The following is a 13,401-nucleotide window of genomic DNA, read 5'->3' as shown; positions in this document are numbered from 1 at the left end:
CTGTAAGTATGCAGCGGGTCACTTAAGTCAGCAGTCATCTGGGAATGTACTGCGGGGCAATTAAGTGATGTAGAACCTTCACCGCGGGTCACTAAAGTGATCTCTAAATATGCCGCTTAGTTCATTTTCACAAAATTAGAGTTCGAGGTCGCGGGCCACATTATATTACTCCGAGGGACGCATTGGGCTCGCGGGCCATGAGCTGAGAATGTATGTCTTACAGCAACGTTTACATAGGCATGTTTGAGATCTGCATAATCGTAATTCTTGAATGGAATTTTTACAGGATATTCTATTGCACGTGATATTCTATTTGATCACGTGCTCGCTAGCACGAAATGTGGGATGAGCATTGAACACTCTTGGTGCTTCAGGGAGCACCATGGTTCTCGCAAGCAACTGGTTGAAGATGGCTGCCGTAAAATATTAAGCGCGGATCATACGTTGAAAAAACATTGAATTTACAAGTATGCGCGTAGACCATATTCGGCTGATTCTTATCGGCAGTTTTAACAGAATTCTATTGGAATAGAAATAAATATATAAAAATCAACTGTCACATTAAAAAAAATAGTTCTTTTGAAATTAGACCAAAATTATTTTATAATTTTTCTAGATGAGATTTATTCATAGAACATAAAATATGCGAAAAAAAAAAAATCTAAATTTTTTTCTACAAACACATGAAAAGGAAAACCACCTCCTTTCTTTAACCCTTTATATCCCGACGGTAGTTCACGGTACGAGATAAGATAATTTGTTTTGAACTAATTGTTTTAAAAATATTGCTTTTTTTTTCTTTAATTAAAACTAAAATGACCTACCAAATAATTTACATGATAACTATTTATTATCATTACATTCATACTTTTATTTTAATTTATTATAATTTTCTTCTCATTCTACTTTTCATAATGTCGGATATAAAGTGCTGATTTCGTTATTTGTACTTCTGGGAATCGATCAAAATTTTTAATTGGTTAATCAAAAAAATTTAATCAATTAATCGAATTGTAATCGAATATTTTCAAATGCTACTACTACTACCTAACCATGCATGTGTGCAACTCGTTATATTCCTCTGCGGAACTTCTAACGAATTGGTAGATGTTGGAATGTGCATGTAAAGTGAAGCTTCCGTGAAGTTTGTTTCTGTGTAATGTTTGTTATGTGTAGTGCTGCCACCTGCCATAAGTTTTTCTAACTATGCATGAAGTATAATGATCGAATAGTATATCGTTGTAGTCCTGTCGCTCTCTGCGGCGAGACTTTTTCAAATGTTATGCATTCATAGCAAATGTAGTGCTGGCAACTATATAATATCAACTGATGCTATAAAAATATATTCTACTCATTTAAAGCAACTATCCGCTGAATGGTTGTAAACAAATACAGAAATAGATTAATAAATAAATGCTGCACTAGCTTGAAGCTATTTAATATCATCCCCCCCCCCCCTTGCCAGAAACATGAATGTGCAAATTTCTAGAACCTGGAAAACGACTTTTGAATGTTTACTCTATAGAAGTTAGTCTACATGTTAGTCTATAGAATTTGCTCTCTTAAAATGTTTTGTCAAACGTGTTTCAATACACATTTACGTTTCTGGAAAAACTGGATGGCAAAATGAGAGTGATCCAACCAGCTGTAAACCCGAAATTAAATATTCGTACATTCATGTCTCTGGTATAAACACAGAGTAATAATAGTATCCTTATATCCTTAATTTATATCCTTAGTCTATGGGTATAAAAGGGACGATATGCTGAACACGCTCGTCATATTCTGGAATTTCTTGGAATAACTTGCATCTTGTTATGTTTTTTTTTTAAATAAGTAATTTTAGAAATCATCAATAGTTTCCGTTGAGTCGCCTTGCGTTTCTTCATGTCGAAAAATTTGATCAAAATATTGATTCAAATATTTTTAAATACGGGCACTTATCTGAAATGTTATAGATAGGAACATAGTTTAAGAGAGAGAGACATTTAATCGGTTTTGTCAAACAAATCAAGTTTATAATTTAACTTCCAATAAAAATTTTAGTCGAATTTTGATCGGATTGATCGAGTCAATAACTCCACTAAAATTTACAACTGAGATTAATAATTGATCAATCAACCGACCCGATTAATCGATGAATCGGACCAGCCCTATTTATTGATGAATAAAATTTCCACATGCAAATTATACGCCGTTGCGGCACTTTTTTCTTAAATATACAATAATATATTTAAGAAAAAAGTGTATTTTTTTTCCTTTTAAACGCTATATTTAGAATAACTTTAATAATGTTCCAGCACCAGCGTGCGTCTCTAGAATAAATTCGCTCTCACACAAATCACGTATATCCGCCCCATACAAAAAGGATCATCAATGACTCTACGAAGGATACATTCATCTTTTCTATCGGTTTTATTATTTGCAATATTCATCGTGTATCTCTCGAAATCACCAAAAGCCGTCTCGGGATTAAAGAAGGAAAAAAGAAACAGAGGAACACTGGCAGATATAGAAAGAAAAATAAAGAAAAGAGAAGAAAGAGGAAAGCGCGTGGACCATGAGGAAAGGTTCTCTCGCGCTTGCGCCACTACTGCCCAACTTCGATTTTGGCGATCCATATTTGGCAATTTATGGCAGTGAAGAGCATTCATTGTCGATTACTATAATCCGATTCTTAAATATCGTATGTATAAATGTATAAAACTAGGGCTGGGAATCGATTGAAAATTTTAACTGGTTGATCAAAATTTTTTAACCCATTTTCGAAAGCTCTTACAATTCGATACCAAATCGCACAATTTTTTTATGTATGAGGACCAGCTACTTAAATAACGTATTTTCGATGTTTCAAAAAATTGGACGTCAATTTAGCACGTTTTTCTTTGTAACTAATGTAATTAATGTAAATTTATATAAATTTATTTATAAATTATTTTAGAATATTTTTTTTATTTTGATTTATGAATAAATGTAATGTACTTTGTTATTAATGTAAATTTCAATTTGAATTCTGTAATTATCTCAGTTTAATCAAAATATTTAATAATTATAATTTTGGGAAACCTGATGCACTACATGACAAAGAAAAAAACTATGAAAAAATTATTTCTGTTTATGGTCAGGAAAAAAAATTTGTGAAAATTTTATTTTTTAAAAATCATAAAAATCAAATTTCATTGTAATCAAATCAAAAAAAAAAAAAAAAAAAACATACTATGACGCTCATTACATAGCTTTTAGTTTTAAAAAATGATCATTTCACACAAAAAGTTTGAATGAAAAAGTATCTGAAATTTTGTTTTTTAATGAAGCGTTGTGCAAATGCAATGCCAGTCAAAAATGAGTTAACCGATTAATTAATTGATTAATGGAATATTATTTTTGTAAATATAGGAATAATCGATAAATTATCAAAACAATTATTTTATGTATTATAAATTATTAATATAATCATTATTATTATAATTATTAATTATAATTATTAATTATAATTATTAATTATAATTATTAATTATAATCATTATGTATTCCGATACATTGTGTATAATCACAATGTATCGGATATTGTTTTGTGGGCTCACAAGCTTGCTTAGCTCTTAAATGTTTTGTAACTGTGTTTAAAAATCTTAAATAAAGGAAATTTGAATTTGAATTATCATAATAAACAAATTAAGTTATTATTATTAACAAAATAAGTTAAATTATTATTATAGCAACAAATATCAATAATAATGAGGAAATTAAGGCTGCCTGCTTGGAAAAATTTAATATATGCTGAGCATATTTTGTCAAATCTTGAAATTTCTTCGCTTGGATATCGTTGTTGTTTTAAAAAGAATCCGTTATTTTAGGTTCGTCACACTGATTCTGAAAACACTACCTTTTCTCACACTATGTGTGTGTTGCTTGTTTTCCTAGCAACGCCTCTCAAATGGCACATAGGAGAAGAGGATCTGATGCTCCAACAATACGGAAAAATACTGTTCAAGCTGTCATTTGTATTTGTAAGTGGATACAATAAATTTTGGTCTTGCCTCTTCTGAAAATCCCATCAAATTCAATTTGAAACAATAGATTTGACAAAAATGTTCATAAAAATATTCAAATATTCAAATATTTTTATTCATGTTCATTTATCCGAAATGTTATAGGAATATCATTTGTAAGACATCTAATTGGTTTTTTTTCGAACCAATCATGTTAATTCACAAACTTTAAATAAAATTTTTAATTGGATTGACGAATCGATTAACTCAACTAAATTTTTTAGCTCCCATTAACAATTGATCGATTAACCGACTGATTAATATTGGACCGGCCCTAATAAAATCCCCACACACCCATTCTCAAGCTCTATTAATTCATTAAAACTATGAAAAATCGTTGAAAGTCACATATGACCTGTACTTTTCTTAACGGTACGATTTGTTATACGAATTAAGAAAGTTCATTTCATTGAAAAAGTCAAGAACTTTAAATAAAATTATTGCAATTTAGAAATGTTTAGATAGAAAAAAATCGTGATTGCCAAATGTTACTTGATGAATATACTGATGTCTTGACCGGTGGGTTAACGAGGACCCAGTCCCAAAGATGAAAATCGAGCAGGGCTTCCCCCTCAAATTATTGGATTGAATTTCAAATTATTATTTGTCCCGCCCATTGGCGGGGGCTATGGCTAAAATTGGCTAAAGTTGATAGAGCCCGTACCGTGTTTGGTTTTTATAAATTGAGTATTGAAGACTCATCGAAAATTCTGAAATTACTTATTTTATTAATTCTGGAATTACTTATTTTATTAATTCTGGAATTATTTATTTTAATGTTCTGAATTTATCTTTTATGAATCCTGAATTTTCAATGATTTTGAATACTCATCTTAACAATTCTGTATTTATCACATAAATTCTGAAATTATTTATTTTATAAATTCCGAAAGTATTTATTTTATCAATTATTCTTTTCACCCATTTTTACTATTTCTTTCAATATTTTTTAATTACGTATTTATTTCATTGTTTTTGGAATTATTTCTTTCATAAATTCTGAATTTTCATTGATTCTGAAGTTATTTGTGAAATTACGAATTCATTTTACTGCTTATGAATTCGTGTCTTTTTATTGATTCTAAAACTGAAGCCCCGAAGAATGTTTCGATCTTTTTCTTCCCGACAGCTTTGAATAAACACGATGAAAATTCCGAAAAGATTTAATTTCAGAAGTGATTCAATTTCGGAATGAATAAATATAAAAATTCAGAAGTGATTCAATTTCAGAATGGATAAAAATTCAGAAGTGATTCAATTTCAGAATGGATGAAAATTCAGAAGTGATTCAATGTCAGAATGGATTAGAATTCAGAAGTGATTCAATTTCAGAAGTGATTCAATTTCAGAATGGATAAAAATTCAGAAGTGGTTCAATTTCAGAAGTGATTCAATTTCAGAAGTGATTCAATTTCAGAATGGATGAAAATTCAGAAGTGATTCAATGTCAGAATGGATTACAATTCAGAAGTGATTCAATTTCAGAAGTGATTCAATTTCAGAAGTGATTCAATTTCAGAAGTGATTCAATTTCAGAAGTGATTCAATTTCAGAAGTGATCAATTTCAGAATGAATAAATATAAAAATTCAGAAGTGATTCAATTTCAGAATGAATAAATATAAAAATTCAGAAGTGATTCAATTTCAGAAGTGATTCAATTTCAGAATGAATAAATATAAAAATTCAGAAGTGATTCAATTTCAGAATGAATAAATATAAAAATTCAGAAGTGATTCAATTTCAGAATGAATAAATATAAAAATTCAGAAGTGATTCAATTTCAGAATGGATAAAAATTCAGAAGTGATTCAATTTCAGAATGGATAAAAATTCAGAAGTGATTTAATTTCAGAATGGATAAAAATTCCGAAGTGATTCAATTTCAGAATGGATAAAAATTCAGAAGTGATTTAATTTCAGAATGGATAAAAATTCAGAAGTGATTCAATTTCAGAATGGATAAAAATTCAGAAGTGATTCAATTTCAGAATGGATGAAAATTCAGAAGTGATTCAATTTCAGAATGGATGAAAATTCAGAAGTGATTCAATTTCAGAATGGATGAAAATTCAGAAGTGATTCGATTTCAGAATGGATGAAAATTCAGAAGTGATTCAATTTCAGAATGGATAAAAATTCAGAAGTGATTCAATTTCAGAATGGATAAAAATTCAGAAGTGATTCAATTTCAGAATGAATAAAAATAAAAATTCAGAAATGATTCAATTTCAGAATGGATAAGAATTCAGAAGTGATTCAATTTCAAAATGGATAAGAATTCAGAAGTGATTCAATTTAAGAATGGATAAGAATTCAGAAGTGATTCAATTTAAGAATGGATAAGAATTCAGAAGTGATTCAATTTAAGAAGTGATTCGATTTCAGAATGGATAAAAATTCAGAAATGTTTCAATTTCAGAATGAATAAATATAAAAATTCAGAAATGATTCGATTTAAGAAGTGATTCAATTTCAGAATGAATAAATATAAAAATTCAGAAATGATTCGATTTAAGAAGTGATTCAATTTCAGAATGGATAAAAATTTAGAAGTCATTCAATTTCAGAATGAATAAAAATAAAAATTCAGAAATGATTCAATTTCAGAATGGATAAAAATTCATAAGTGTTTCAATTTCAGAATGGATAAGAATTCAGAAGTGATTCAATTTCAGAAGTGATTCAATTTCAGAAGTGATTCAATTTCAGAAATGATTCAATTTCAGAAGTGATTCAATTTGAGAATGGATAAAAATTCAGAAATGATAAAAATTCAGAAATGATTCAATTTCAGAAGTGATTCAATTTCAGAATGAATAAAAATAAAATTTCAGAAATGATTCAATTTCAGAATGGATAAGAATTCAGAAGTGATTCAATTTAAGAATTGATGAAAATTCAGAAATGATTCAATTTCAGAAATGATTCAATTTCAGAAATGATTCAACTTCAAAAGTGATTCAATTTCAGAATGAATAAAAATAAAAATTCAGAAGTAATTCAATTTCAGAATGGATAAAAATTCAGAAGTGTTTCAATTTCAGAATGGATAAGAATTCAGAAGTGATTCAATTTCAGAATGGATAAAAATTCAGAAGTGTTTCAATTTCAGAATGGATGAAAATTCAGAAGTGATTCAATTTCAGAATGGATAAAAATTCAGAAGTGTTTCAATTTCAGAATGGATAAGAATTCAGAAGTGATTCAATTTCAGAAATGATTCAATTTCAGAAATGATTCAATTTCAGAAATGATTCAATTTCAGAAATGATTCAATTTCAGAAATGATTCAATTTCAGAAATGATTCAATTTCAGAAATGATTCAACTTCAAAAGTGATTCAATTTCAGAATGGATAAAAATAAAAATTCAGAAGTGATTCAATTTCAGAATGAATAAAAATAAAAATTCAGAAGTAATTCAATTTCAGAATGAATAAAAATAAAAATTCAGAAGTGTTTCAATTTCAGAATGGATAAAAATTCAGAAGTGTTTCAATTTCAGAATGGATAAGAATTCAGAAGTGATTCAATTTCAGAATGGATAAAAATTCAGAAGTGTTTCAATTTCAGAATGGATAAAAATTCAGAAGTGTTTCAATTTCAGAATGGATAAGAATTCAGAAGTGATTCAATTTCAGAATGGATAAAAATTCAGAAGTGTTTCAATTTCAGAATGGATAAAAATTCAGAAGTGTTTCAATTTCAGAATGGATGAAAATTCAGAAGTGATTCAATTTCAGAATGAATAAAAATTCAGAAGTGTTTCAATTTCAGAATGGATAAGAATTCAGAAGTGATTCAATTTCAGAAATGATTCAATTTCAGAAATGATTCAATTTCAGAAGTGATTCAATTTGAGAATGGATAAAAATTCAGAAATGATTCAATTTCAGAAGTGATTCAATTTCAGAAGTGATTCAATTTCAGAAATGATTCAATTTCAGAATGAATAAAAATAAAAATTCGGAAATGATTCAATTTCACAAATGATTCAAATTCAAAATGAATAAAAATAAAAATTCAGAAATGATTCAATTTCACAAATGATTCAAATTCAAAATGAATAAAAATAAAAATTCAGAAATGAATAAAAATAAAAATTCAGAAATGATTCAATTTCATAATATATGATCATTCAAAAATAAGTTCACAAACAAACAAAAAAATCAGAGTGATTAGAAAAAAATATTAAATAATTTCAGAACGGATGAAAATTCCAATTTGATGAAAAAAAAATTACTGAATTAATGAAATAAAGCAATTACATATAATTAATGAAATAAAACAATTACATATAATCAATGAAAACAATTCAGAATTAATATACGTATTCAATACATTAGGCCGTACCCTGTTGGCCGAAGAGATATGGAATACATAACAGTTCACGTATCCGAAACGGAAGACCGTGAATGAAACGGCCCCAATATCGTAACGTTGGCGAGAAATGTTGGCACGAAAAAAGTGTCCGGCCAACAAGAGCAGCAGCAGCAGCATTGCCCGTGAGGTAACCCTAGGAGAAGAAGTCGTCGGGTGTATTTTGCCCCTACCAGTCAAACAAGAGCAAAAGCAAAGCAGTCAGCATGAATCGAGCGAGCGGCGGCGGCAGCAGCAACTCGGTACCGTGTGTGCGTGAATACAGTGAGTGAGTGCGTGTGTTGTCGAATGTTGTCCGACCGACGGCTCCCGTGAGAACAACACAACACTCTTTGCCCAGACCCTGCACAAACGTCACATTACAGTCGCCGCTCACGAAGTAATAAAATAACTGACTTCATTCACTGACGAATACCGAAACCGATTTTAAGCATTGGAAAAAAAAAAACCCCGAAGAATTCCATCGGGATTTGTCTGACTGTTTTACAATTATATCCAACGGGTGGAAATTGAAATTTTAAAATAATTTTTTCAGTGTCCGACATGGAGTATATTTTAAGCTGATTTGAGAGTTATTATTATTACATTTTATATCAGCCAATATATATATATCTGTCCTCTCTTCAACGAAACATTGATTAAATATTTACATGAGGCGTTTTATCACGACAGAAAAGTTCTTGTGTGCTTACGAGAATCGACTATATCCATTGGTGTAACTGTGTTTTATAAGAGAGATGATAAAGTGTTTTTTTTATGTGGACGCGAGCGACACTGACATGCTAACCGAGGTGGAGGATACATACAAAGGTAAGCCAAAAAATACTTTAATATACACGTTTATTTTCTTCACGGAGTTACATTGTATTTTTCTTAATTGATCCGGTGATGGTCATTCACTATCTGCTCGCTTGGGGTTACTTTGAATAATTTACATCGATAATGGCTTTTCGACGTAGTTCATTGAGTTTCTTCACGTACAAATTTAGTTTCGCGATTGAATAATTTGTTATCAATTATTGAATAATTGAATAATGTTCCATATTATTAAATGATTTCCATCGATGAAGGTTTTTCAACAATATATCCACGAATTCTTCAAACGCACATTCAGGTTCGGAATTGAATAATTCTCTCTTCTCAATTTCTGACATGTGACAAATATCAGTTTTATGGTAATTTCTGAATATTTTAATTTTTCTACCTCTTAAATATCTGATTAAATCAATCTCTCGACTCTCGACTTGCCACCGTTGCTGTGATCGATATAATAATTCAGATACGACAGATATAATTCTTTTTCATTATATGCGAAACGGTACTAATACAGAACGCGAAATACGATATTCTCGTTATTCTCATCGATTATCCAGGTATCTAGAAGAAAATTCGTAATATATTTCTAGAATAAATAAGAAAATTTGAAGTTCGGCTATCTAACTGGTCTTTCAGGGTCTAATGTGCAATTGGATAAGTGTTTGGACCCCACTGGAAACAAAAACGGCAGCTAATGAGAGTTAGTCGGAATTATAAATTACATCTAAATTGGAATAAGTTGAATTATCCCATAAGAGAGAGTTGGAAACGAAAAATCTTCTAAAATAGTCAATTACTCCTCTCCTTGGTGGAAGACTTCTGAAATCAACCCAAAACGGTATTGAGATATCCGAAAATATTTGTTACTTTGAGATCGCTTGTTAGGCTACCAAGTTTTCGGTCCCGTTTGTCGTAAAACCTTGCTTTAAGATTTCTTTACAATTACGGATGCTTTCAGGAACGGTAGTTGTTTCTCTCGAAGATATTATTAAAGAAAATTATAGCAAGAGTAATTCAATTAATGCACTTGCATAGTGGTTTTTTATACTCGCGTAATAGTTACATGTTGTTTATTAACGCTTAAGTGCGTAGCTTTTCATACGTTCAAAGCGTTTTTAACGCGTATTGCTGATATTACACATATAAATTTCTAATTTATGAGTATTTGAAAAAATTAAATTTCCCGAATAGGAAATATTGCATAAGATTCCCGCATTTATGCCTTCTAATATTAAAAAAAAATATTATAAGTTTTTCTTTCGACACTTGACCAATTTTTGACCGTTCCTCAACTTCATGACCAAATTGCACAATTTATAGCTAAATAGATAGAACCGTGTTCACAACCACGGACTGATGCAAAAAGGATCTTACTTTCCTTACCTCAATTAAGGCAGGGATGTGTCGGCAAAAAGTTATCAAAGATTTATAACAGTGCTCCCCTCCCCGTGCTCGCAATTATCAAGAAGACATTCTTTTCCAAATGCCTATTGTGGGAAAATAGACTACAATAAAACTGAGTAAAATAATGATTTCCATTGAATTCATTTCTTTTCGACCATAAATGTTCGTCGATAAAATTTGACACTTACATTTTTGTTATAACTAATATCGTCCCCCTCATGTTAGCAGCAGGAATTAGCAATGCCCTTGGAAAAAAAGGACATGGGAAATGACGTTTGAATATGTTTACTCTACCCATGTTACCCTATGGAAGTTATTTTCCTAAAACGTGTGTTTTGTAACATATGTTTTGGGTGCGGGGTAAGATAGTCGCCTAAAGTACCAAAAGGATGTTCATTGAAGTCGCAAGTTAAATACCCAGTTCGTCCTTGTCAGAAACTTTCCTGACACAGGGGTACAACAGAAATGGCGACATGACCACAGCAAAAGATTAGCGCACGACCTTTCGGTGAGTATAAAAAAAGAATGGCTCCCGTTCGGAATCGGCAATAAATTGTAGGTCCAATCTAATTATCCGTCGTGTGCAGAAAATGACCGTGTTGCCACAAAAATGATCAAATGATCAAAACATGTGTTTCAATAGAGATACGCATTCATGTTCCAGGCGAAACTTAGATAGCAAAATAAGGCACTAACCAGCTGATTAATTAAAAAAAAGAAAGTGAAAATTTGCAAATCGTGCTTCTAGCCTGAGAGGAACGACATATGCTCTCTCGTAGAAAAATGAAATAATAAATATATATTTACACACACAATACACAAATTCCACCAACGTTCGTGCATCATCCGTCAGCAGGGTACTTATACACATTAGTCAGTCAATCGATTCCCCACAGCGTCTGCCTCTGCACGTGACCTGTCGACACTGATTTACCGCACGAGCAATCCATTTAAAATTGTGCCGAAAGGCGAAATTATAACAGCCGATGTTGTTAGGAGAAATCGATATGAAAATACAATTTATAATATCCTTTTTAGGTGAAGAGATGCTAGTGATGGGAGTCTTAAGCGTTTCACGTCCGTTCAAACTTCAGTACGAAATTAGAATTTCAAATATTTCAAGGCATTTTTAGGGCACCCACGTTCTGGAGCTCTAGGGAGTGTTTCTCAACCTTTTCCAGCCCATGGAACCCCTTCGGACCATATTTTATTCTTGTGGCTCCCCTGTCTTTTACCTAGTCCTATCCCCCATCCAAGAGCCAGACCATTCCAACTTATCGAAATTTAATAAAAACTACAGTTATAATGAAAATAAAAATGATACATTAGATCGATCGTTGGATCCCTGGGCCAGGCACAGTTCCAGAAGGTGGGTGAGAATTATATGGGAAAAATGGGTCTGTGTAAAATATGGACACAATGAATCGAACCTCCCGATACATCAACCTGGGTACACGCCTAGGTTAGAGAGTTCAGTGAACTACCTTCTTTTAGGGTGTTTTGTGCATTGCATGGCAGTTTCAACATCATGAGTCCCTGGGTAAAGTAATGTTCTGTGATGAGGCTCCATACGAAGCAAGAAGTAATATCTTATATATTTCGACCATACATATCATTACATACCATTCGACAATCATAGTGCCAAATCTCATCGTGTTGGTTCTGGGCCATACCCACGAGTTAAGTTGGCCCTGGTTATATGGACAGTTCTGCAGGATTCTGAAACCAAGAGTGTGTGTGTGTATATATATATATATTGTCACAATTTTTCCCACCATACTTTCCTTGTAAGCTTTATTTATACATAGCTCTCTGTGGCCATCCCCACCACTTGTCGTGGCTCCCCTGGAATATCCTAGGACCGCAAGGAGCCCATGTAACCCCATGTCGAAAACTACTTCTCTAGGTTGTGATGACATGCCAGTACCTTTCACGGGATACTTTAAGGTAAATTTAGAGTATAAAAAAATATAGCGGAATTGGTCCATGTTCGTGGGCTGCATGCCTATCAACCTCTTCCATGGAGGCCATGACAGACCCAAACGTCAACGCCCGAATATCGTGGTGGTGAGATGCTCGTCTACCACTGTGAAGGTTGCTGTCACGGTCCCGGGTTCGAATCCGTGGGAGGGTATAGATAAGACATTTTCCCTAACGAGCTTGAGGCAAAACCACCGATTGACCGCGTCTTAATCTCCAAACCCATCTCATTAATGACAGTAAATTGCGATATGGCCAGAGTTAGTGAAGTAGTGGACTCCAAACGCGCTGCGACACACCGATTGGGAGTTGTCGTGGTTGTTATTTTAAATATAATTTTATTGCACACACTCACTGTCACCATGACATCTCAAAGAGCCGCTTCAAACCGTTTAGAAATCATTGCGCTTAAATATTTTCCATGACATTTGCCGGTGAGGGATTTTTAAATGAGACTTGAGAAAACAAGAAAGATATATATAAACGGAAACAAAATTAAAATGTTCGTATAATCATATAGAAATTATTTCCACCTAAACTGGATGTTTCAAATTAAAATTTGAATTCATACTTTTAATGGAATCTTGATTCCATTAAAATCCACAGATAACTATAAAAAAAGACTCTCGAAAAATATTACTAGAGAGCTTATATATTTCCACCACAATTAAAAATATTCATATCATTTTTGACAAAAAAAATACCCATAAATAAATTTCTACAAATTAATGAGATTTTTTTTCGAAATTTCCACTGAAAAAAATGAATGAT

At 31.6% G+C, this 13,401-nt stretch overlaps 1 protein-coding gene across 1 annotated transcript in view; it reads left to right on the top strand.

Annotated features, from left to right (window-relative positions):
• Positions 1–8,604: 8,604 nt before the first annotated feature.
• The window catches only part of LOC149078748 (uncharacterized), a 211,092-nt gene continuing 206,295 nt past the window's right edge, over positions 8,605–13,401 (top strand). Inside the window, exon 1 of the mRNA XM_089240848.1 lies at positions 8,605–9,240. The gene's annotated coding sequence lies outside the window, so the exon portion shown is untranslated. The remainder of the gene's footprint in view (positions 9,241–13,401) is intronic.

Source organism: Pholcus phalangioides, unplaced genomic scaffold (genome assembly GCF_987345545.1).
Source record: "Pholcus phalangioides strain wild (caught in Gottingen) unplaced genomic scaffold, Ppha-v1.0 ptg000013l_1, whole genome shotgun sequence".
Lineage (NCBI taxonomy): Eukaryota > Metazoa > Arthropoda > Arachnida > Araneae > Pholcidae > Pholcus > Pholcus phalangioides.
The sequence above is the reverse complement of the archived record's forward strand: the minus strand, read 5'-3'. Positions and strand labels throughout refer to the sequence as shown.